Source organism: Pseudophryne corroboree, assembly GCF_028390025.1.
Source record: "Pseudophryne corroboree isolate aPseCor3 chromosome 3 unlocalized genomic scaffold, aPseCor3.hap2 SUPER_3_unloc_78, whole genome shotgun sequence".
Lineage (NCBI taxonomy): Eukaryota > Metazoa > Chordata > Amphibia > Anura > Myobatrachidae > Pseudophryne > Pseudophryne corroboree.
Window position 1 is genome coordinate 270,820 of NW_026967572.1, and position 26,681 is coordinate 297,500.

Here is a 26,681-nt window from a genome sequence, read left to right on the forward strand (position 1 = left end):
TACCTAGTGATGTGAGGGGCCGGTGATTCTCCATCATCATGTCCTTGTACAGACCCATGTGTTCCTCTATATACTGCCCGTCCTGCATGGAGACATAGACCGTGACATCCTGACACCTTATAGACACTGGACACAAACAGTGATACGGTCATCACCCAGACACATCCCCTGGTGTTACTGTATAATGCCCCATTCCCAGCAGTCACCTCTCCAGTCATCACCCAGACACAACCCCTGGTGTTACTGTATAATGTCCCATTCCCAGCAGTCACCTCTCCAGTCATCACCCAGACACGTCCCCTGGTGTTACTGTATAATGTCTCATTCCCGGCAGTCACCTCTCCAGTCATCACCCAGACACGTCCCCTGGTGTTACTGTATAATGCCCCATTCCCAGCAGTCACCTCTCCAGTCATAACCAGGAAAAGTCCCCTGGTGTTACTGTATAATGTCCCATTCCCAGAAGTCACCTTTCCAGTCATCACCCAGTCACATCCCATAGTGTTACTGTATAATGTCCCATTCCAAGCAGTCACCTCTCCAGTCATCACCCAGACATGTCCCCTGGTGTTACTGTATAATGTCCCCTTCCCAGCAGTCACCTATCCAGTCATCACCCAGACATATTCCCTGGCGTTACTGTATAATGTCCCATTCCCGGCAGTCACCACCCAGACACGTTCCCTGGTGTTACTGTATAATGCCCCATTCCCAGCTGTCACCACTCCAGTCATAACCAGGACACGTCCCCTGGTGTTATTGTATAATGTCCCATTCCCAGCAGTCACCTCTCCATTCATCACCCAGACACGTCCCCTGGTGTTACTGTATAATGTCCCATTCCCAGCAGTCACCTCTCCAGCCATCACCCAAACACGTCTCCTGGTGTTACTGTATAATGTCCCATTCCCAGCAGTCACCTCTCCAGTCATCATCCAGGCACTTCCCCTGGTGTTACTGTATAATGTCACATTCCCAGCAGTCACCTCTCCAGTCATCATCCAGACACGTCCCCAGGCGTTACTGTATAATGTCCCATTCCCAGCAGTCACCTCTCCAGTCATCACCCAGACACATCCCCTGGTGTTACTGTATAATGCCCCATTCCCAGCAGTCACCTCTCCAGTCATCACCCAGACACATTCCCTGGTGTTACTGTATAATGTCCCATTCCCAGCAATCACCTCTCCAGTCATCACCTGGACATGTCCCCTGGTGTTACTGTATAATGTCCCATTCCCAGCAGCCACCTCTCCAGTCATCACCCAGACACGTCCCATGGTGTTACTGTATAATGTCCCATTCCCAACAGCCACCTCTCCAGTCATCACCCAGACATGTCCTACGGTGTTACTTTATAATGACCCATTCCCAGCAGTCACCTCTCCAGTCCTCACCCAGACACGTCCACTGGTGTTACTGTATAATGTCCCATTCCCAGCAGTCACCTCTCCAGTCATCATCCAGACACATCCCCTGGTGTTACTTTACAATGTCCCATTCCCAGCAGTCATCTCTCCAGTCATCACCCAGACACATCCCCTGGTGTTACTGTATAATGCCCCATTCCCAGCAGTCACCTCTCCAGTCATCACCCAGACACGTCCCCTGGTGTTACTGTATAATGTCCCATTCCCAGCAGTCACTTATCCAGTCATCACCCAGACACATCCCTGGTGTTACTGTATAACGTCCCATTCCCAGCAGTCACCTCTCCAGTCATCTCCCAGACACATCCCCTGGTGTTACTGTATAATGCCCCATTACCCAGCAGTCACCCCTCCAGTCATCACCCAGACACGTCCCCTGGTGTTACTGTATAATGTCCCATTCCCAGCAGTCACCTCTCCAGCCATCACCCAGACACATCCCCTGGTGTTACTGTATAATGTCCCATTCCCAGCAGTCACCTCTCCAGTCACCACCCAGACACATCCCCTGGTGTTACTGTATAATATCCCATTCCCAGCAGTCACCTATCCAGTCATCACCCAGACACATCCCCTGGTGTTACTGTATAATGCCCCATTCCCAGCAGTCACCTCTCCAGTCATCACCCAGACACGTCCCCTGGTGTTACTGTATAATGCCCCATTCCCAGCAGTCACCTCTCCAGTCATCACCCAGATACGTCCCCTAGTGTTACTGTATAATGACCCATTCCCAGCAGTCACCTCTCCAGTCATCACCCAGACACATCCCCTGGTGTTACTGTATAATGCCCCATTCCCAGCAGTCACCTCTCCAGTCATCATCCAGACACGTCCCCTGGTGTTACTGTATAATGTCCCATTCCCAGCAGTCACCTCTCCAATCATCACCCAGACACATCCCCCGGGTGTTACTGTATAATGACCCATTCCCAGCAGTCACCTCTTCAGTCATCACCCAGACACGTCCCCCGGTGTTACTGTATAATGCCCCATTCCCAGCAGTCACCTCTCCAGTCATCACCCAAACACATCCCCAGGTGTTACTGTATAACGTCCCATTCCCAGCAGTCACCTCTCCAGTCATCACCCAGACACGTCCCCCGGTGTTACTGTATAATGTCCCATTCCCAGCAGTCACCTCTCCAGTCAGCACCTGAATGATCTTGTTGGTGAGTTCCTGGATCTTCTGGTCACTGTGTCTCTCATGTATCAGTGAGTGAGGTGGAGGCACCGTGATGGGGCTCTGGGACCTGCTCAGTCCTCCTGACACACGGGGATGGCTGCTGGGTGTCTCACACACACCAGATGTCTTCTTCACACCTCTGTGAAATGGAAGAGACATAAATATCACTGTAAATACGCCCAAATCCCCTCACCTCCACAGTCATGTCTCTGTATTATTAGAGAAGATAATAGGATTTTGGTACTTACCAGATAAATTATTTTCTTTGAATCCACAGGGAGCACTGGAGTACTCTTGGGATATGGACGGTGCGATAGCAGGGATAGGCACATTTAAAAATGTAAATGTGTAACCCTCCTTCCCCTTCTATACTCCCAAGATGTCTTAGTGTTTTTTTGCTGAGCCGAATAGGAGCGACAGAGAGGACGAACAATGGAGAATTACATATAACATTATAACATAACGGACAAAGGTGACACAACAATAGATAACAATCACCTTACATTTAAATAAGTCAGTGAAATTGTGTTACCATAAGAACTATTGAACTTACCACCAGCCAGGAGAAACTGCTCTGGGTGGGCGTCCAGTGCCTCCTGTGGGTGCAAAGAAAAGGATTTATCTGGCAAGTACCAAAATCTTGTTTTCTTTTTCATCCACTAGGGGTCACTGGAGTACCCTTGGGACGTACAAAAGTTTCCCCCTTCGGCGGGACAGCGGTTTGGCACCTGTAACACTAGACGGCCAAAGCTAGAAGCTGATGCCACAGAATTATCAAACTTGTAAAAGCGCACAAATGTGTGCACTAATGGCCATGTAACTGCACAGCAAGGTTGCGCCGTAGAAGCTCCACGACCTGCTGCCCATGACATTCCCACAGAACGCGTGGAATGTGCTAAAACAGATGCAGTCGGTGTTAGACTAGCATGAAAGTGCACCTGATGAATGGTCAGGTTAATCTATCTGGTGTTATGATTCCAGTACTCCTGACCGGAGGAGATCTCATGGCAATGGTCAGAGTACTGGAAGGGAATGCTGGTTATGGGAGCGGGAATAGAAAATAGCCCCTGGCGCCCTAACTCCGTTGTCTCGCCCGTGCTGTCAGAAATCCCCTGCGAGACTATGGTTGCTTGAGCCCATGGCAGCCGCGTTTGAAGGGCGAATTAAGTCTGCCCAACTCCGATGCCCCCTCAGGTCTTAATGGGAGACAAAGGGAAATCCGAGACAGGGTGATAACAAGGGGCCCTCTGACTAAACAACCAGGCCAGGGGCTACAAGCTAACTGACAAAACCTAAAGTATGTGCGGAAACCCGCCAGGGAAAAGAACAACCAAAATCCACTTGTCCAATACTCCTACCCGGCACCGCCGGATACCAGAGTGGACCTGTGGAAGCGGAACCCTCCGCAAAATGCACCAAAACATAAATAATAAATAATAAAGCGGACAAGCCGCAACACACGGCAAGGCCGTGACTCACGAACACCACTGGATGTTATAAGGTGATTAGTCAGGACTCCAGGAATTAGATGACAAACTTCCGAGTTCAGAGCTTCCAATACTGGAATGACCGGATACAGCAAGACTGGAACAGACTCTCAGCAAACAAAGACAGCATGCAGGAAGCTATTACCGGCGTCTGTGAGAAGCCCTGGGAGTGTATTAAACAAGGAGTCCTCCAATCAGCTGCCAAAAGGCTGATTAGAATAAATGCTGTGCAGCTGCCTTGCTGCCCGGCCAGAGAGCAGGAGAAAACATTAACCCTTAAAGCCTAGCAACGGGGGAACACGGTCCGCCAGTGGCGTCCCCGTTGCTAGGGTCCGTGCGGCTCAGCGCGCCCGGCGTCCAGCGTTGCCAGGGAGCCGGCGGCTGTTCGCGTACGGCGTCCCTGGTTGCTAGGCGCCGGGACGCACCGACGAGCGGACCCCGGCGCCTAACAGTACCCCCCCTTGAGGAGGGGTCAAGGAACCCCTAAAGCCAGGCTTCCAAGGAAACTACCGAAAAAATGCCCTCTTGAGCCTTGGGGCATGAAGATCCTTATCCAGGACCCAGGACCTTTCCTCTGGACCATAACCTCTCCAGTGAACCAGAAAATAGAGCCGGCCCCTGGACAACTTGGAATCGAGAACCTTCTCCACCAGGAACTCCTGTTGCCCCTGTACATCCACTGGAGATCTTCCCTGAGAGATCTTCCGAGGAAATTTATTGGAAGAAATGTATGGCTTCAACAGGGAGCAATGAAACGTATTACCAATCCGAAGAGATTTTGGTAAACGTAACCGGAAAGCAACTGGGTTAACTTTTTTAATGATATGAAATGGTCCAATAAATTTGGGTCCCAACCTAGCTGAAGATTGTCGAAGTCTAATGTTACGAGTCGACAACCATACCCTAACTCCCACCTTAAAACTGCAAGGACGTCGGAGCCGGTCAGAAAATATTTTCTCTCGAAAGGCCGCTTTTCTGAGAGCAAGGTGCACTTTTTTCCAAATGGCTCTGAGATGGGAGGTTAAGGTTAGCGAGGAAACTGAGGAATGTTGAAAAAAAGAATTAGCTCTGGGGTGAAAACCAAAAACTGAAAAGAATGGAGACACGTTGGTGGAGGAATGACAAGAATTATTGTAAGCAAGCTCCGCCAATGGAAGAAACTCGGACCAATCATTCTGGAGTTTAGCTGAATACAAACGCAAATACTGTTTCAATGATTGGTTAACTCGCTCGGTTTGCCCGTTGGACTGTGGGTGGTAACCAGATGTTAATGATAATCTCATCTTTAATGAAGCACAGAAACACTTCCAGAATTGTGCAATGAATTGTGGACCCCGATCAGAAACAATATCAGTGGGCAACCCATGAAGTCTGAAAACATGGCGGAGAAACAACACTGCCAATCCTTGGGCAGATGGCAGTCGGGGAAGGGCAATGAAATGAGCCATCTTGCTAAAACGGTCTACTACCACCTAAATGACTCTGCATCCAGCTGAAAGGGGAAGGTCCACCACAAAATCCATGGAAATATGAGACCATGGCCTGAGAGGGACATTCAAGGGCATAAGTTGCCCGATAGGCAAGGAACGGGGAACCTTATGCTGTGCACAAACCTGACATGAAGAAACAAACTCCTTAACGTCTTTAGAAAGACCAGGCCACCATACTGAGCGGGAGACTAACTCCAATGTCTTAGAGATCCCCGGATGCCCGGAAACTTTGTTATCATGGAACTCAGTCAAAACAGTAGCTCTCAAGAACTCGGGGACGTAAAGACGACCAGCAGGAGTATTTCCAGGAGCTTGGTGTTGAAGCTGTTTTAACTGGGTAAATAAATCTTGTGTGAGGCCTGCCCAAATGACTGAAGATGGAAGTATGGGAGTAACAGGACTGTTATCATGAACCGGAAGAAAACTGCGTGACAGAGCATCTGCCTTGGTATTCTTGGAACCTGGCCTGAAAGTTATAATAAATTTGAAACGAGTAAAGAACAAAGCCCAACGAGCCTGCCGGGCATTCAGCCGCTTAGCTGATTCGATGTATTGCAGATTCTTATGGTTAGTCAATACTGAAATGGTATGTGTTGCTCCCTCAAGCCAATGCCTCCACTCCTCGATAGCCCATTTAATAGCCAGTAACTCCCGGTTACCAACATCGTAGTTGGATTCAGCGGATGAGAATTTCCTGGACATAAAAGGCACAAGGATGTAGTTCCAGAGTGTCCGGATCCTTCTGAGATAGGATAGCCCCCACTCCAACCTCCGAGGCATCAACCTCAACAATGAAGGGCAATTCTGGGTTGGGATGTCTGAGGACTGGAGCTGAGACAAAAGCTTGTTTCAAGGCCTGAAAGGATAACTCGGCTTCATGTGACCAGTTGGTAGGATCCGCTCCCTTCTTAGTCAGTGCAACAATGGGAGCACCCAGGTCGGAAAAAGAATGAATAAATCTTCTATAATAATTCGCAAACCCTAAAAAGCGCTGAATTGCTTTTAAGTTGGTGGGTTGCGCCCAGCTAAGGATGGCTTGGAGCTTCTTAGGTTCCATGCAGAATCCCCGAGGGGAAATAATGTACCCTAAAAAAGATACCTCCGTGACATGAAACTCACACTTCTCCAGCTTGGCATATAGATGATTTTCACGTAATTTTTGAAGAACCTGACGCACCTGGGTAACATGTTGTTCAATTGATTCAGAATAGATCAGGATGTCGTCTAAGTAAACGACCACGAATCTTCCTAGAAAATCACGGAGCACATAGTTAATGAGATCCTGGAATACTGCCGGAGCGTTAGACAAGCCGAACGGCATCACCAGATACTCGTAGTGACCCGACTGAGTACTGAAAGCCGTCTTCCACTCATCTCCCGACTTGATTCGGATGAGGTTATACGCTCCCCTCAGGTCAATTTTAGAAAAAATCACAGCCGAACGCAGCTGATCAAAGAGGACAGAAATCAGCGGCAGAGGGTAAGTATTTTTAACTGAGATCTTATTCAGGGCTCTAAAGTCAATGCAAGGTCTGAGTGATCCGTCTTTTTTCTCCACAAAGAAGAAGCCTGCACTTAAAGGGGATTTAGATGGCCTGATAAATCCTTTCCCTAGGCTCTCCTTAACATACTCATTCATGGCCGCAGTTTCTGGCCCGGATAATGCATATAACCTTCCCTTTGGCAATGTGGCACCAGGAATTAGCTCAATAGCACAATCATAAGGCCGATGGGGAGGCAGAATGTCCGCATTGCCCTTGGAAAACACATCAACAAAGTCCTGGTATTCAACGGGAATGAGTTCGGGAATGGCAGCAGCTATTCTGACGGGAAACGTAATACATTCCTTATTACAGATGGTACCCCATTGTGAAATCTCCCCCGACTGCCAATCAATGGTGGGATTATGAAAGGCCAGCCAAGGGTGACCCAGAACCACTGGAACTGCTGGGGAATGGGTAAGGAAAAACTCGATCTTTTCGGAATGAAGAGCTCCTACCGTAAGTAGTACAGGGGGTGTACAGAGGGAAATAACCCCATTGGACAAGGGACTCCCATCTAAACCATGCATGGTGATACACCTACCCAAGGCTAACTGAGGAATACCTAAGGCCTTGGCCCACGTTAAGTCCATAAAGTTCCCTGCAGCTCCACTGTCAACAAAAGCCGACACCGAGGAACAGAGGCTGCCAAAGGAAACTTTAGCTGGGACTAAAAGGGAGTTCTTCGAGGAGATAAGCTGCAGACCAAAGTGAACCCCCTCACAATTCACTTGGTCGAGGCGTTTTCCTGACTTGATCGGACAATTACGGGCAAAATGTCCCTTACCCCCACAGTACAAACAAAGACCAGAGTTTTGCCTTCTGGCTCTTTCTTCTGGAGACAGCCGGGAGAGACCCATCTGCATGGGCTTCTCTACGTCCTCAGGAATGGAAAATACACATGGAGTAGACCTGACAGGTGCTCCTTTTTCAGCCCTCCGCTCTCTGAGACGACGATCAATCTTAATAGAAAGCTCCATGAGTTTATCGAGAGTCTCAGGAGCGGGATACTGAAGGAGACTGTCTTTTATAGACTCTGATAAGCCGAGGCGAAACTGACTGCGCAGGGCTGGGTCATTCTAGCCACAGTCGTTCGACCAACGGCGAAACTCTGTACAAAAAACTTCTGCAGGATTTCTACCCTGTCTGAGAGTGCGTAACTGACTCTCAGCGGATGCCTCTCTATCAGGGTCATCATACAAAAGCCCTAAAGACCCAAAAAAGGCATCTACTGATGACAACGCCGGATCCTCTACTTTTAAACCGAATGCCCAGGTCTGAGGATCTCGCTGGAGCAAAGAAATAATAATTCCGACCCGCTGAGATTCAGTACCTGAGGAGATCGGTCTTAACCGAAAATAACGTTTACAGGATTCTTTAAAATTAAAAAACTCCTTCCTATCACCAGAAAAACGGTCAGGCAAGTGCATTTTTGGTTCAGGGACTACCCTCGGGGAAGTTCGTAAAAGATCTTCCTGCGACTTCACCCGAAGGGAAAGATCCTGAAACATCTGAGTAAGTTCTTGAATCTGGCTGACTAGGAGCTGACCAGGATTTGGCCCTAAGCCTGTGGGATTCATGAGGCCGATAACTCTTACAAAACTGAATAAGGAAAAAATTAAACCCAGTTTAATTTTAGGTTTTGGTTTGGCCGGTAATAATGTTATGATTCCAGTACTCCTGACCGGAGGAGATCTCATGGCAATGGTCAGAGTACTGGAAGGGAATGCTGGTTATGGGAGCGGGAATAGAAAATAGCCCCTGGCGCCCTAACTCCGTTGTCTCGCCCGTGCTGTCAGAAATCCCCTGCGAGACTATGGTTGCTTGAGCTCATGGCAGCCGCGTTTGAAGGGCGGATTAAGTCTGCCCAACTCCGATGCCCCCTCAGGTCTTAATGGGAGACAAAGGGAAATCCGAGACATGGTGATAACAAGGGGCCCTCTGACTAAACAACCAGGCCAGGGGCTACAAGCTAACTGACAAAACCTAAAGTATGTGCGGAAACCCGCCAGGGAAAAGAACAACCAAAATCCACTTGTCCAATACTCCTACCCGGCACCGCCGGATACCAGAGTGGACCTGTGGAAGCGGAACCCTCCGCAAAATGCACCAAAACATAAATAATAAATAATAAAGCGGACAAGCCGCAACACACGGCAAGGCCGTGACTCACGAACACCACTGGATGTTATAAGGTGATTAGTCAGGACTCCAGGAATTAGATGACAAACTTCCGAGTTCAGAGCTTCCAATACTGGAATGACCGGATACAGCAAGACTGGAACAGACTCTCAGCAAACAAAGACAGCATGCAGGAAGCTATTACCGGCGTCTGTGAGAAGCCCTGGGAGTGTATTAAACAAGGAGTCCTCCAATCAGCTGCCAAAAGGCTGATTAGAATAAATGCCATGCAGCTGCCTTGCTGCCCGGCCAGAGAGCAGGAGAAAACATTAACCCTTAAAGCCTAGCAACGGGGAACTCGGTCCGCCAGTGGCGTCCCCGTTGCTAGGGTCCGTGCGGCTCAGCGCGCCCGGCGTCCAGCGTTGCCAGGGAGCCGGCGGCTGTTCGCGTACGGCGTCCCTGGTTGCTAGGCGCCGGGCAGCACCGACGAGCCGGCCCCGGCGCCTAACATCTGGCCAAGGTCTGTTTGGAAGCTGCCCAACCTATCTTGACTTCATCATAGAGAACAAAGTATCCGATATACGTACTTTTAATGTTCGGGCTACATAAACGCGGAGTGTGCGTACCACATCCAAAGTAGCCGGAGTACCTGAATTTTCTGAAAAACAGGAACTACGATTGGTTGATTGATGTGAAAGAAGATACAACCTGCGGTAGAAAAGCGGGATTTGTCCAAAGGTCCGGTCTGTCAGTATGAAATACCAGATACAGTGGCTTGCATGACAAGGCACCCAATTGTGCAACACACCCTGCCGAAGCTAAGGCTAGGAGAAACAAGGTTTTCCAAGTTCTAAACTTAACATCCACATGTTGCAAGGGTTCAAAACGTGACTGCAAAACCATGCAAAATTATATTCACGTCCATGGAGCCGTAGGTGGTGTGAGGGGAGGTTATACTGAGGACACCTTGCAGAAAATTGTGAACTGTTGGCAAAGAGCCAAACACCTTTGAAAGAAAACTGACAAGGCAGAGACCTGCACCGTTAGTGTCGCTAAACGCAGTCCTCCATCTAACCCCGTCTGTAAAAAGAGCAAAAGATGGGATAACTTGAAAGAATATGTCAGAAACATCCTAGCTTCACACCAACCACTCGCCAAATCCTGTGATAATGAGCTGCTGAAACTGGCTTCCTAGCACGTAACGTGGTTGGTATAACCAACTGTGGAATGCCCTCTCGTCTTGAGAGTGGTCTCAACAGCCACCCCGTAAAAAGCAGCCACGCTAAATCAGGGTAAAGGAACGACCCCTGCTGTAGTAGGTCTGGACGTAGCGGAATCAGCCAGGGATCGTCTGCGAGTAGACCATGGAGATTCAAGAACCACACTCTCCGAGGCCAACGAGGCGCCACTAGTATGACAGTCGTGGACTCTCGTTTGATCCGCTTTAGCAACCGAGGAAGCAGCGGAAACAGAAATAGATACACTAGGCTGTATGGCCACGTAACTGTCTGATGATTATGGCGAGAAGCCATTAGATCCATCTTTGGGTAACTCCAGCGCTGGACTAACATCTGGAACATCTTCTGGAGGAAAATCTTGATGACTGAGACAATCTGCCTCCCAGTTGTGCACTCCCGGAATGAAGACCGCCAACAATATCACATGGTGATGTTTGGCCCAATTGAGGATTCGAGCAATTTCTTGCATGGCCATGCGACTTTGAGTCCCTCCTGGTTTGTTGATGTATGCGACTTCCGTCGCGTTGTCCGTCTGAACCTGAACAGTCTGAGACAGGAGCAAGTGAACTGCCTGACGCAGAGCGTTGTAAATTGCCCTGAGTTCCAGGACGCTGATTGACGGTAATCTGTCTCGGTCTGAACATAGACCCTGAAACTGACAATGTTGGACCACTGCTCCCCAACCTTTGAGACTTGCGTCCGTCATCAGAATTATCCAATTCCAGACTCCAAACCTTTTTCCCGCAGTGAGATTGTGTATGTGGAGCCACAAGAGTATTGATACTCTGGCCCTGGAGACAAGCGCACCATCTGATGAGTTTGTAGACAAGAGCCGGATCACTATGCGAGAAGATCCAGTTGAACGGGACATGAGTGAAATCTTCCGAACTGGAGTGTTTTGAAAGATGCCCCCATCTGTCTTAACAGTCGAATGCACAAATGCACAGAGACTGTCCATGGTTTGAGCACTGGCAGTACTAGATGATGAATAGCATGTACTTAATGTTGTGGAAGATAAATGCCTTGATCCACCGTAATCAGAATCATTCCTAAAATGGAATTCTTTGACACAGGAAGCGACTCGATTTTTTTTTTAAAGTTGACAATCCATCCGTACTGAACTAGTAGACTGTACAACAGTAAGGCATGTTTATGAAGTATTTGTTGAGATGAAGCCTTGATGAGAAGGTCATCTAAGTATGGAACGATTATCACTCCCAGGGATCTGAGATGAACTATCATCACAGACATCATCTTTGTGAATACCGAGGCGCTTGTTGAACTGCAAACTTAAGTACGCCTGATGCGGTGGCCAAATTGGAATGTGTAAGTATGCATCCTTGAGATCCCGCAAAATCATGAATTGCTGTGGTCCTAAACCTGCAATCACTGACCGTAGGGATTCCATCTTGAATGTGTAGTAAGTGACGTACCGATTGAACCCCCTTAGGTTCCATATCGGTGTGACCGAGCCATCCGGCTTTGGCACTACAAAAAGATTGGAATAAAACCTTGTTGGTGTACTGAAACCTGAACCAAAACTGCTGAATGTACGAGAGACTGAATAGTGGCCTGCAGACCTGCTCACTTGTTTGCTGACACAGGCAGACCCGTCTTGAAAAACCGCATCGGTGGTAGACAATCAAACTAAATTTTGAAACCTTTGAAAACAAAATTGCCGATCCACCCGTCTGTGATGTCTGAAACCACGCGAAGTGAAACGTCTGAAGGTGTGCTCCCACAACTGAAGAGCCAAGATGGGCTGGGAGCACGTCATGCCACTGGCTTGTCAACGGCCTTTGTGTCCTGACGACGGTTTGTGGTTTGTTGAAAACCACGTCCCTCTGCATGGTTGTTCCTCTAGCCCACCCCACCCCTAATGTTGAGCATGCATACAAATGTCTTTTGTGTCGTCACGTTGGGCAGTCCGATCACTCAACACTCTGGTTAATTCCCAGGTATTTGTCGGTATTAGGGAGGGATCAACCAATTACTAAGGAAGTTGAGGTCTGGCCAGAGGGAGCTTTATTAAGTTTGCAGGGTTGCTTTCAGTGTATTGATTGGGATCAGTTTATTGAGGAGGCTACTGGGGATTTAGGTGTTGATAACGATCGTTGGGCATCAATGGTGTCATTGTATAGTAATTGTTGCATAGAAAGTGTTACTAAGAGGAAGTTAGCTTGTACCTTCCCAAATGACAAACCTTGGATGAACAGTGAGGTTCGTACCTTATTGAGAGCTAGGGATAGGGCGTTTAGAGTAAAAGACAAATTAGCTTATATAATTATATAATTTAAAAAAGGGTATTCGTCTTGCTAAGGAAGCTTACTCGAGTAAGATTGAAAACCATTTTAAAGAATCGGGTGATGCAAGAACAATGTGGAGAGGAATTAAATACATCTCTGATTATAAAAGTTCTACTTCTGTCAGGATGGGCGGTCCTTCGTCTGCTGAGCTAAATCACTTTTATGCACGTTTTGAAGAGGTTGACTCTTCTACAGGTAACTCTTTTAGATTCCATTCAGATAGTTTTTTGACCCTGACTGAAGTTGAGGTTAGGGATTGTGTCACCAGAACGAACGTAAGGAAGGCTCCTGGCCCGGATTGTATTTCAGGCAGAGTATTAGGGGCATGTGCTGAGCAGTTGGCAGGCATTTTTACAAAGATTTAAAACTTTTCCCTGAGTCAATGCACTGTTCCACGGTGCTTCAAAACTTCAATAATTGTTCCAATTCCTAAGTCTGCGTCGGTCATTGGTCTGAACGACTATAGGCCGATTGCTCTCACTTCATTGATTATGAAATGTTTTGAGAGAATTGTTTTGGTCCATCCATTGGGATTTGACCCTAATCAGTTTGCCTATCGGTCGAACAGATCAACTGAGGACGCAGCTCTTATGGTGCTTAGTAGAGTACTTTGTCATCTTGAAAATAGAGACACCTATGCTAGATTGTTATTTGTGGATTATAGTTCCGCCTTTAACACGGTAGTGCCGGCGGTGTTAGTAAAAAAGCTTTTGCGGATCGGATATGATGCAGCCATATGTCATTGGCTGTTGGATTTCTTGACTGGGCTCTGACCTGTCTTCTGAACTGGTGTTAAGTGTAGGAGTTCCGCAGGGGTGTGTTTTAAGTCCCTTCTTATATTCCCTGTAAACCTCTGACTGTGAGTCTAATTTGGAGACAATCTCTGTGATTAAGTTTGTGGATGATACCATTCTGGTGGGTTTGATAACCGGTGGAGATGAGAGTGGTTAAAGAGAGGAAGTGAGAAGAAATCAGCGCCCGAGGTCTTACCCATGTGCTGGGGCCGGCTTCACAGGTGGCTTGTGGGCAGCAGCAGAGGAGGGCTGCCGCACCAGGTCCGTGGGCAGTGGTAGCGGCGGTGAGGGGGTTCGCTCGTGGCGGCGGGACGCCGCTGCAGTGGGTCTCTCTTGCCGATATGTTGCTAGGAGACCAGGGGCAGTGAGCTGTGAGGTTATGCAGAGATGTCTGCATTACTGGTCAACACCATGTTGGAGACCAAGTCAGAGGCACAGCTTGGCTTCCTGTTTCCTTCCAGCCAATCCAGGGAGAGTTCTCCTTACAAAAGGGGGCTGGTTTATGACAGGGAGGCCAGTGCTTCAAGTTACAACCCTGTTGTAGGTGCTTTAGCCCTGTGCTCCCAGAATTCTTGCTGTGTTCTGGTTTCTCCTAACCCTGCTTAGCCGGTTCTCAGTTGATGCTGCAGCCCTGCCGTTCCTAACCTACTGCTGCCTGTGGAAGCGCTCCAGGAAAACCCAGTCCAGTTAAATCCTTTGGGCACGGACGGCCTCTGTCTTTCTGACTCATCTTTCAAGCCACAGTCCACAGATCTTTGTCTCCAGCTACGGCTTTGAACCACTATCCACAGTTCATTATCTACAAGCTCGTCTTTCAAGTCACAGTCCACCGTTCTTTGTCTCCAGCCACATCTTTTATCACCAAAGTATCATAGTTAATTATCTACAGTCTCATCTTTCAAACCACAACCCGCAGTTCTTTGTCTACAACTAAGTTTTTAAGTCATCGTCCACAAGCCACAGTTCCCTACTTCAGCCTCATTCTCAAGAACTACAACTCACTGAGTCTTAGCCCCGCCTACGTTCCTCATTTCCCCTTGTCCCATGAGAAGGAACTACATCCAACCCCCTCTTATTCGTCTTATTCATCTGCAGACAACCACTTCCTTGGGCAAGTCTCAGGCGCCGGATTCTCAAACCTTGCTAAACGTGACAGTAAGCATTGGCCCAATAAATACGAAGGGTGATCAGGCCTCAGGAGGGGATAGAACTGCAGATATCTGGTCTCGCTTTAGTAAGCAGGAGGCCACACAATCTCAAAATGTGCAGTTCATGCAGAATGTGTCCGAACGTCTCGATTCTCTCTGTGTTGCCATGACGGCCCCTCAAGTATCGACGGCTGCTCCCACATTAGCACCTCCGGTCCCGCTTCTGCCTGTACCAGTATCACTTCCACGGTTACATTTGCCATCACCCAGTAAGTTCAATGAGAATCCAAAACAATGCCGTGGGTTTCTCAACCAGTGCGAAATCCAGCTCGAACTACAGTCGGCCAACTTTCCATCAGCACGAACCAAGGTAGCCTATATAATTTCTTTGCTTACTGGGCAAGCATTGGAATGGGTCTAACCTTTGTGGGAGAAGACAGATCCCATCCTGTCTAACTATTCAGAGTTCGTAGCAACCTTTAGAAGAATCTTCGATGAACCGGGCAGGACTTCTGCCGCCTCATTAGAGATCCTGCGCCTGCGTCAGGGCACATGTACGGTTAGTCAGCACATGATCCAGTTTCGTACTCTCTCCTCAGAACTGTACTGGAATGAGGAGGCTCTCGTTGCAGCTTTCTGGAGCGGTCTCTCCGAAAAGATCAAAGATGACCTGCAACTCAGGACGTTCCAGATAAGTTGGATAAATTGATTTCCTTATGTAATAAATTAGACCTGAGGTACAGAGAACGCTGTATGGAGAGATCGCGGTCTGATCATCCCAAGCCTCGAGTCGTTCTTCCGCCAAGATCATCATCACCAACTACCGAACAACCCATGCAGATCAATCGTTCCCGTCTCTCCAACGAAGAACGTCAGAGACGGCGACAAGGGAACCTATGCCTGTATTGTGGTGCGTCAGATCATTTCCTTAAATCCTGCAGTCAACGACCAGGAAACGCCCGCTCCTAGCCTGTGCTGGAGAGGTCAAGCTAGGAGAATTCTCGGAATTACTTGCCAAGAAAGAGTCTGTCTTGTTAACTCACCTGGAGCTCCCTTCTTCCTCTCTACTCATCCCTGCACTACTTGACTCCGGAGCTGCTGAAAGCTTCATTACCTCAGCTCTGGTTAAATGATCAGGAATACCAACTGTCCGTTTGGATCGTACCATTTCAATTACTTTGGTGGATGGAAGTCATATTACCGAGGGAATCATATCCTTTCGTTCTATCCCTCTCAAGTTTTAGGTCGAGTTCTTCATTCAGAAAATATCTATTTTCTTGTAATTCCTTAAGCCTCTCACGAACTGATCCTAGGATTTCCGTGGTTAATAAAACACAATCCCCACATACACAGGCCGACCATGGATGTTCTCTCTTGGGGATGAAACTGCTTCCAGAATTGTTTGCCCTCAGAAAGACCCCTCTGTTCTTCCAGCCTTCCTGTGGAATACCAGGCCTTTCAAGATGTTTTCAGTAAGCATGGGGTGGACACCTTGCCTCCGCATTGCACTTGGGATTGTCCCATTGATCTGGTACCAAGCAAAACTTTTCCCCGAGGTCGAACCTATCCTCTCTCACTCCCTGAGACACAGGCCATGTTGAAGTATATCCGGGAGAATTTGGATAAAGGGTTCATCAGGTCTTCCACCTCTCTGGCCGGGGTATTTTTTGTCAAGAAGAAGGATGGGGATCTGCGGCCCTGTATTGACTATAGAGGTCTCAACGACATAACAATTAAGAACAGATATCCGTTGCCTCTAATTCCAGAACTATTCGACTGTGTTAAAGGAGCTGTTTACTCCAAATTGGACTTACGGGGGGCCTACAATCTTATACGTATTCGCTCAGGTGACGAATGGAAGACGGCATTTAATATCCACGATGGGCATTACGAATACCTGGTAATGCCTTTCAGCCTGTGTAATGCCCCAGACATCTTTCAAGAATTTGTTAACAAAATTTTCAGAGATCTCCTCTATGACTGCTTGGTGGTATATTTAGATGACATCCTCATCTTTTCCAGGGATCTGAAGACCCATCGAGAACAAGTCAAAGAGGTTCTAACTCGTTTACAGAGGAATCAATTATTCTGTAAATTAGAGGAGTGCACCTTCGAAGTACCCACGATTCCATTCCTCGGTTACATCCTCTCAGGACAGAAGTTACCGATGGACCCCGCTAAAGTGCAGGCGATTCAGGATTGGTCGCTTCCAGCTACCCTTAAGGGGGTTCAACGTTTTCTGTGATTTGCTAACTTCAACCGAAGATTTATTCAGAATTATTCTTCTGTCATAGCTCCCATTACCGCATTAACCAGGAAAGGTGCAGAACAGGTCAAGTGGTCTCCGGAGGCTTTAGAAAACTTTTTGTCTTTAAAGGAAGCCTTCATGACTGCCCCTGTCCTTCGACAACCCGATCTCAGCCGTCCATTCCTGGTGGAGGTTGATGCCTCCACTGTAGGAGTAGGAGCAGTATTGTCCCAGCTCTTCGAGGACAAGAAGGTCCATCCCTGTGCATTCTTCTCGCGAAGATTTTCTCCCGCTGAACAGAACTACGCTATTGGGAAACAAGAATTACTAGCAATTAAGTTAGCCTTCGAGGAGTGGAGGTATTTGTTGGAGGGAGCTCAGCATCCAATCTCGGTAACCATAGATCACAAGAACCTCCTATATCTACAATCTGCTCTATGTTTGAACCCACGCCAAACAAGATGGGCACTCTTCTTTACCCGTTTTAACTTTAAACTTAGTTACCGACCAGGTTCCCTCAACAAAAAAGCAGATGCGTTATCTCGTTCCCTAAGTTCTGAAGAACCCTCTGATCGTTCAAAAGAGCAATTTATCTTGGAGTCCACCTCTTTCTCAACAACCAATACTTCTCCACTTCCTCATCCTGGGAAAATATTCGTCGCACCAAAATCTTCGCAAGAAACTTCTTACATGGGCTCACTTCTCCTTCATGGGCCATGCGGGCGGTCATAAAACGTTCAAATTTATTCAGTGCTCCTACTGGTGGCCTCATCTCAGAACTGATGTTCAGGAATTCGTGGCTGCTTGTCCGAAGTGTGCCCAACATAAAAGTCCCAAAGGTCCTCCAGCTGGGTTACTCCATCCGTTACCTGTACCACAAAGACCATGAACGCATATTTCTATGGACTTTATTACTAATGGTCTGGCAGACGAAATACCGTGTGGGTCATAGTTGACCGGTTCTCTAAAATGGCACACTTCGTTCCCCTGGCTAGTCTTCCATCAGCATCCCAGTTGGCAAAATTATTCATAGTAGAGATTTTCCGACTCTATGGTCTACCGCAGGAAATCATATCTGATAGAGGTCCTCAGTTTGTGGCCAAGTTTTGGAGGTCCCTATGTTCTGCTCTCGGTGTGAAATTAAATTTCTCCTCAGGATATCATCCCCAAACAGATGGTCAAACAGAGAGAGTGAACCAGGACCTGGAGACATTTCTACGTTTATTCATGTCCTCCTCTCAAGACAACTGGCTGGACTTTCTCCCATTTGCAGAATTTGCTCATAACAATCTCTATCATTCTGCTACAAAATCTTCTCCATTCTTCATAAATTATGGTTATCATCCAAAAGCTCCACAAGGCCCTGCTTAATACATCCAAGAGGTATAAGACCTATGCAGATCTGAAGCAAAAAGCTGTAAAAAGTCTTAAGGTGGGAGATCGGGTTTGGGTTTCCACACATAACCTAAGGTCGAACATTCCTACTAAAAAGTTTGCTCCCAGATTTATTGGGCCCTACCCAATTGAAAAAGTATTAAATCCTGTGGCTTACAAGGTGAAGTTGCCTCCGCTTTTAAGAATCCCTAATGCGTTTCATATTTCTATTTTAAAACCATTGGTTCTCAATCGATTTAGAGCTGCTCTACCTAAATCTCCCAAGATCCCATCAGCACAAAGAGACGAATTTGAGATTCACAAGATCTTCGACTCCCGCAGACGATATGGTCGCATCCAGTACCTTGTTGATTGGAAAGGATATGGACTTGAGGAAAGGTCTTGGGTAGGAGCAGAAGATGTCCATGCTCCAAGACTTCTTCGGACATTTCATGCCAAGTTTCCAGCTAAACCATATAGGTGTCCGGAGTCCACCCGCAAATGGGGGGGTTCTGTCAGCGCCCGAGGTCTTACTCGTGTGCTGGGGCCGTGGGGCTGGCTTCATAGGCAGCAGCCGAGGAGGGCTGCCGCAGCGGGTCCGTGGGCAGCGGCGTGAGGGGGTTCGCTCATGGCAGCGGGATGTCGCTGCAGCGGGTCTCTCTTGCCGGAATATTGCTAGGAGACAAGGGGCAGTGAGCTGTGTGGCTATGCAGAGATGTCTGCATTATTGGGCGCCGCCATGTTGGAGACCAAGTCTGAGGCATAGTTTGGCTTCCTGTTTCCTTCCAGCCAATCCAGGGAGAGTTCTCCTTATAAAAGGGGGCTGGTTTATGACAGGGAGGCCAGTGCTTCAAGTTACAACCCTGTTGTAGGTGCTTTAACCCTGTGCTCCCAGAATTCTTGCCGTGTTCTGGTTTCTCCTAACCCTGCTTAGCCGGTTCTCAGTTGCTGCTGCAGCCCTGCCATTCCAAACCTACTGCTGCCTGTGGAAGCGCTCCAGAAAAACCTGGTCCAGTTAAACCCTTTGGGCATGGAAGGCCTCTGTCTTTCTGCCTCATCTTTCAAGCCACAGTCCGCAGATCTTTGTCTCCATCCACGTCTTTAAACTACCGTCCACAGTTCCACAGTTCATTATCTACAACCTCGTCTTTCAATCCACAGTCCACAGTTCTTTGTCTCTAGCCACGTCTTTTATTACTATTCAGTTCCACAGTTCATTATCTACAGTCTCGTCTTTCAAACCACAACCGGCAGTTCTTTGTCTACAACTATGTCTTTTAGTCATCGTCCACAAGCCACAGTTCCCTACTTCAGCCTCATTCTCAAGAACTACAACTCACTGACTCTTAGCCCCGCCTACGTTCCTCATTTCCCCTTGTACATGAGAAGGAACTACATCCAACCCCCTCGTCTTATTCATCTGCAGACAACCACTTCCTTGGGCAAGTCTCAGCTGCTGGATTCTCAAACCTTGCTAGACGTGACAGAAGACTCGCTGAGTGGGGGGTTAAAAACAACCTGTTATTAAACAGTAAGAAAACCAAGGAGGTTGTGATAGATTTTAGGAAATCTAAAAAAATTAGCATCTGTCTGCTGATTTTGAATGGTGAGGAGGTGGAAAGGGTTACCGATGTGACATTTTTGGGGATTAAGTTCACAGAGGATTTATCATGGTCCTTGCATATCATGTCTGTGGTCGGGAAGGCTCAGTAGCATCTTTTTTTCTTACGAAAGCTCCGAGTAGCAGGTCTGCAGCAATCATCTCTTGTTAACTTTAATCGCTGTGTTATTGAGAGCTTGCTGACCTACGCGATCACGGTGTAGTATGGTAATGCCAAGTGTTCGGATCTTGTTGCCTTGGAAAGAGTGATTAAATCCGCAGAGAGGATCATCGGCCAACCCTTGCCTAGGTTGGCGGATGTACTCACCGCGAGGAATCTGTCAAAGGCAACAAATATGATTGAAGATTGGGGTCATCCCTGTAATGTGTTTTTTCCCTCTTGCCATCGGGGAGACGTTAGAGGTGCTTAAGATGTTGTACCACTATGTTAAGGAATCGCTTCTTCCCTTCTGTGTATATGACATGAACTGTATGTAATGTCCATGTACAGTGACAATAAATTATTCTTATCTAAAAAAAAGGACTGAGGTCTAAAAGATTTGAACGCTGGTCAGAGTATTTCCTTTCCCGTTGACTGAGAGTTCCATTTATCCTATTCAGGACCAGATAACACCAGTAGAAGGGAACGCCCCTATTCCTCATTTTGACTCTGCCTCGGCCTGTCAAGAACGCAACCACAGCGGCTGTCGGGCCACAAGCCGAGAACAAACTTGTCCGACATCCAACGAGGCCGTACCTAAATACTCAACCAATTCACAAATGTGATCGGTAAGAAATATAAGCTGGTCTGAGGGAAAACCCTGTTGTAGGCCTAACCTGAGCTGTTTCGCCCATGCAACTACAGCCTTGTTAACCCAAACTCCAACTCAAACAGGTGTAAGCATCACCCCTGTTGCTGTATACATGGACTTTAGCATGGCCTCCAGCTTACTCTCCGAGGGGTCTTTAAGCGTAGCTGCACCTGGGACTGGAATAGTCAATTTTAGTGAAAGTTTAGAAACTGAAGACTCCACCGATGGTGATTTAGTTGTCATAGCCTGTGGGAAAAGATATTTAGACAGAAATCGCGTTGTCCCAGAAAAGTGTTTAACTGGATTTAGCCATGCTTCTATTAACTGCTTAGTAAGAGATATGAATAAGAAAAACACACAGTCACCCATAGTCTGCTAGCAATAAAACCTCCTATGTTTCAGTGCAACCTAGCAGCTGGCGTACCACTCTAATGAGATCATCATAGCTCGGGCTATTAGTGACCTCACTATCTGACCCCTGACCCAATGCTGAGATATCAGATGTGGCACTGAATCGTCAGAATGTGATTATGAGACAAACGATGACCATTCTTAGAAACTGAACTATACATGGACTTTGTAACCCAGCAAAGTTCTAGAAACATCCTGAGCCCACATTGGCTGCTCACACGGTATTACCCGTGAATCAGACTTAGCCGCCTCACGGTCTTTTTGTGCAGAGGACAACTCTGACTGCAAATCAGGCATTCTCACAGTTATCACAGACAAGCTGCTGTTTCTCATATTGTCATGCAGACAGACAGACAATAATACAGTGAGACAACGTCCGCACAACTCAGTGAAAATAACTGTAGTGTCTATAATACCGTGTGCACCACACTGTGTTATAGAGGAAATCTATGATGGTCACTGTGCCACCTACTAAACACCCCTGCCCCCTCCAGTGGCCGTGTGTTGTAGGACTGACATATTGCTGTAGGAAGAAGCAGGAAGTAGGTGTGTAACATTTGTGTGAACTGACTATACCCTATAGACAACTGACTATACCCTAGATGTAAAACCTATTCACCCCCAAAAGCACTAATAACATATGCTTAATAGCATGTTCTGTCCCTTATAGCCCTGGCCACCATCCCTTATATTTAGGGGAACCGCTGAACTAGGGACCACCATGACCTCCCCCAATGCTTAAAGCAGTAATCCGCGCCTAGCTTCTTCCATGCCCCCCCGCCCCCGCATTATATACCAAGCACCGGCTCTGAGTGACGGTGACCTGCAGAAGCAGCAGCTACCCACCGTGGTCTGTGCGCTTGTGGAAGCTGGAGAGCGGGGTAGATGTGATGGGCGCCCAGCAACGGCAGTGTGATATGTCCACTGCTGGGAGCCACGAGATGTAGCCTGACAGGTGCCCAGCGGCAGCATTATTTGACCTCTGCTGGAAGCCGCTTCCCAGTTGTCTAGAGGGGCAGATTGTAGAGGCAAGCGGCAGTGCTGTTTGGAGCTGCGCTGCCGGGTGCCGGGGAGCGGGCAGGTGCGGAGAGACACAGGTGCCCAGTGGCAGTATGTGTCTGACCGCTGGTGGGAGCCGGGAAGCGGGGGAGATTGAGCCAGTAAAGCTATACCTTAGTAAGCAGCTCATGCAAAACACGTTCCCCGCACACGGAGGGGCGGCAGAAGGATCTGACTACCCCACTATCACAGCAACAAGCTGGCCCAATGGAGCGGCATAAGCTGACCGCCCGCTCCTTACCTCAGTGTAATGTGGAGACTCCAACGGGTCTTCTCTCTAAGCTCCGTCCAGCTCCTGCAGCCATGGCTGAATCAGCTACCGCTGATGAAGGTCTATAGCGGGTCTTCTCTGTCTAAGCACCAACAAGCCTTTGCTGCACAATAGCAGCACACACTCCCGGACCCACGCTTCTTAATAAGCTGGGAAGTGTGATTGATGAAAGAAAAAATCTTTCGAAAAATTAATAGTAAACCCAGAAATTACTCCAGGATGCAACCTTCCCTGGTGAAGGACACAAAAAACACTGAGGCATCTTGGGAGTATGGAGGGGAAGGTGGGTTACACATTTAAATATTTAAATGTGCCTATCCTTGCTATCGCAACGTCCATATCCCAAGAGTACACCAGAGCCCCCTAGTGGATGAAAAAGAAATGTGATGTCACTTTGACACTCCCAGATCCTCTCACCTCCCCAGTCATGTCCCTGTATTATTACTATAGATATTCGGGATTTCACTGTGACAATCCCAGATCCCCTCACCTTCCCAGTCATGTCCTTGTATTATTACTATAGATATAAGTGATGTAACTGTGATGTTCCCAGACCCCCTCATCTCCCCAGTCATGTCACTGTATTATTACTGTAGATATAAGTGAAATCATTGTGTCATTCCAACATCCCCTCACCAGTCATGTCCCTGTATTATTACTATAGATATTCGTGATTTCACTGTGACACGCCCAGATCCCCTCACCTCCCCAGTCATGTCCCTGTATTATTACTATAGATATAAGTGATGTCCCTGTAACACTCCCAGATCCCCTCACCTCCCAAGTCATGTCCCTGTATTATTACTATAGATAAAAGTGATGTCACTGTGACGCTCCCAGAACCCCTCACCTCCCCAGTCATGTCCCTGTATTATTACTATAGCTATATGTGATTTCACTGTGACACTCCCAGACCCCCCTCACATCTCGTCATGTCTGTATTATTAATATAGATATAAGTGATGTCACTGTGACATCACCACCACTCCCAATGAATAATAATAATAATACCAGGACACAAGCTGCTGTCCCTGTATAATAATACCCATACACAAAAACCTGCTCCCTCTGTATAATACTAATAACAACAACAGGACACCTCATTCTGCTCTCCCTTTATAGTAATAATAAAATGACACCACAGGCTGCTCCCTCTGCAAAATAATAATAATAATAATAAAAGTAATAATAGGACAGAACAGGCTGCTCCCTTCTGTATAATAATAACAACAATAACAACAACAACAGGACACCACAGGCTGCTCCCACTGTATACTGATAATAACAGGACACCACAGCCTGCTTCCCCTGTATAATAATAATGACAGGACACCACATGCAGCTGTCCCTGTATAATAATAATAATAAGTGGACATCACTAGCTACTCCTTCTTTATAATAATAATAGGACAACAAAGGCTGCTCCTCCTGTATAATAATAATAATAATAATAATAACAGGACACCACAGGCTGCTCACCTGTATAATAATAATAATAATAATAATAATAATAATAATAATAATATTATTAACAACAACAACTGCACACCACAGGCTACTCCCCCTGTATAATAATAAAAATAATGCTTCCCTTGTATTATAATAACAGGACACCACAGGCTGCTCCTCCTGTACAATAATAACTGGATGCCACTGGCTGCTCCCCCTGCATAATAATAATAATAATAATAATAATAGGACACCACTGGCTGCTCCTCCTGTCTATTATGACAGCACAGGATGCTACCCCTGTATACTATGACAACACAGGCTGCTCATCCTGTATACTATGACAACACAGGCTGCTCCTCCTGTATATTATGACAACACAGGCCGCCCCCCCTGTACAGCACAATGACAAAGGACAGAACACCTGTAATGTCAGGTGTATAGAATTACGGTAACGGCGGGGTCTGCGCCACCTGTATTACGGTAACGGCGGGGTCTGCGCCACCTGTATTACGGTAACACCGGGGTCTGCGCCACCTGTATTACAGTAATAGGACACTAGAGTGTCAGCCACCTGTACAGGGATAATGCAGCACCAGAGGCTGCTCCAGCTGCACTATAACAAGGCACCAGAGGCTGCTCCCCCTGTAGTACAGAACCTGACACCAGAGCTGCTCAGCCTATAGAATAATAATAATAATATCATTACCTGCTGCCAGACACAGCAATGGCTGCTCTCTGCTCCTGCTGCCTTGTGGGAATGATAGAAGGAAGGCGGAGCTCAGACCAGGGGAAATGGCCGCCGCTCCTGACGTCACTACACTGCCAGGGAACCTATTGCTGCTGCCGGACTGGTCTACAAGAAAATGGCCGCCGGCCTCCTGCACTGAGGACATGTATGGTAAAAGTCATTGCAAAGGGCGGGGCTATGGGCGGGGAGTAGTAGGGGAGGGGCCAGTAACTAGAAAGCCGCCTTTGCCAATCATGCCCTACTTCCTGCCTGTGCGTTCCAACTTACTTCCGTACTGTGCGTTCCACATACAGGAAGTGAGTTTTCATCGACTGCTGCAGCCTCCCAGTGTCCGTGGAGATCAGGTAATGGCGTCTTACTATACAGGGGGAGCAGCATGTGGTGTCCTATTATTATTATTACACAGGAGGAGCAGTCTGTGGTGTCCTGTTATTATTACTATACAGGGGGAGCAGCCTGTGGTGTCCTGTTATTATCATTATTATACGGAGGGAGCAACCTGTGGTGTCCTGTTATTGTTATTATACAGGAGGAGCAGCCTGTGGTGTCCAGTTATTATTATTATTATTATTATACAGGACGAGCAGCCTGTGGTGTTCTGTTGTTATTATTATTATTATACAGGGGGAGCAGACTGTGGTGTCCTGTTGGTAGATGCTAAAATCAAGTGGGCTAAGTGACCTTTTCCGTCTGGGGGAGGAGTCACGACACAAGGGGGAGGAGCTTGACCAGCGGGATAGTATTACATTTAGTAATCAGGTGGCGAGCGAAGCGAGCCCGAAGTGTGGCGAGCGTTCTTTTAGGGTACCCTGTTCGGCCGGAGCTCCTCCCCCTGGTGATGTGTCTAGGTACGTCACAAGTCCCCTTCTGCCACTCCGATATAGACTCAACCGTGTCCTGTTGTTGTTGTTATTATACAGGGGGAGCAGCCTGTGGTGTCCTGTTATTACTATTAAACAGGGGGAGCAGCCTGTAGTGTCCTGTTATTTTTATTATACAGGTGGAGCAGCCTGTTGTGTCCTGTTATTATGCAGGGGGAGCAGCCTGTGGTGTCCATGCGGTTAGTATTATTATTATTATTATTATTATTATTATACAGCGGGATCATCCTGTGGTGTCCTGTTATTTTTATACAGGAAAAGCAGCCTTTGGTGTCCTGTTATTTTTATTATTATACAGGGGGAGCAGCCTGTGGTGTCCTTTTTATTATTATTATTATTATACTGGGGGAGTAGCCTGTAGTGTCATGTTATTATTATACAGGGGGAGAATCCTGTGGTGTCTTGTTGTTGTTGTTGTTGTTGTTGTTATTATTTTCTGCTGCGGTGTACACTGGGCTCCACAAGTATAGACATAGGGGTGTAGAGTAGGATCTTGATCCGATGCACCAACAGGCTGAAAAGCTTTGACTGTTCCCAGAATGCACAGCGCCGCCTCCTGCCTCTCTGCACAGGAGCTCAGTTTTGTAGTTGCTTCTGCAGATAGCAGGCACGTTACAGGGGGGCTGCTCAAGGCAGCCCAAAGAAGAGCTTTTTTGAAGAAAAAGTGAAGACTACAAGGGCAGCAGCAGTGTGGATATACATCAGGAATTCTGTGAAAACCCGGGTACGAAGTTTGTTCCTCAAAAGAAGATGCTGGCTCGCTATTCCCTCGCGCCAGAGCTGTCTAAGAATTGGGAAACGCCTCCTCCAGTAGACTCACATGTGGCTAGGATGGTGGTTTCCTCAGCTCTACCTGTCACTACTGTCACGTCTCTAAAGGAGCCTACGGATAAACGTGTGGAGGGTTGTCTGAAAATTATTTACTCCCTCATGGGTGCTGCACAAAGGCCCACTATTGCAGCAACATGGGCTGCAGAGGCTATTGAAGCATGGGCCTTGGAGTTAGATGCTGAAATCTCCTCTGACCATGCTAGACAATGCTTGTCATATATTGTCACAGCTTCTTGATATATCAAAGAGGCTG

At 47.5% G+C, this 26,681-nt stretch overlaps 1 protein-coding gene and 1 long non-coding RNA gene across 2 annotated transcripts in view; both read right to left on the minus strand.

Annotated features, from left to right (window-relative positions):
* LOC134984728 (uncharacterized) lies at window positions 1–24,720 on the minus strand. Its single transcript, XR_010191773.1, has 3 exons — window positions 24,675–24,720; window positions 2,587–2,755; window positions 1–82 (listed from the first exon to the last, which is right to left on the minus strand). It is a non-coding gene; the product is annotated as an uncharacterized LOC134984728 (long non-coding RNA).
* Window positions 1–26,681, minus strand: part of LOC134984727 (zinc finger protein 271-like) — a 208,064-nt gene that overhangs the window by 13,200 nt on the left and 168,183 nt on the right. The gene's annotated exons all lie outside the window — the stretch shown is intronic.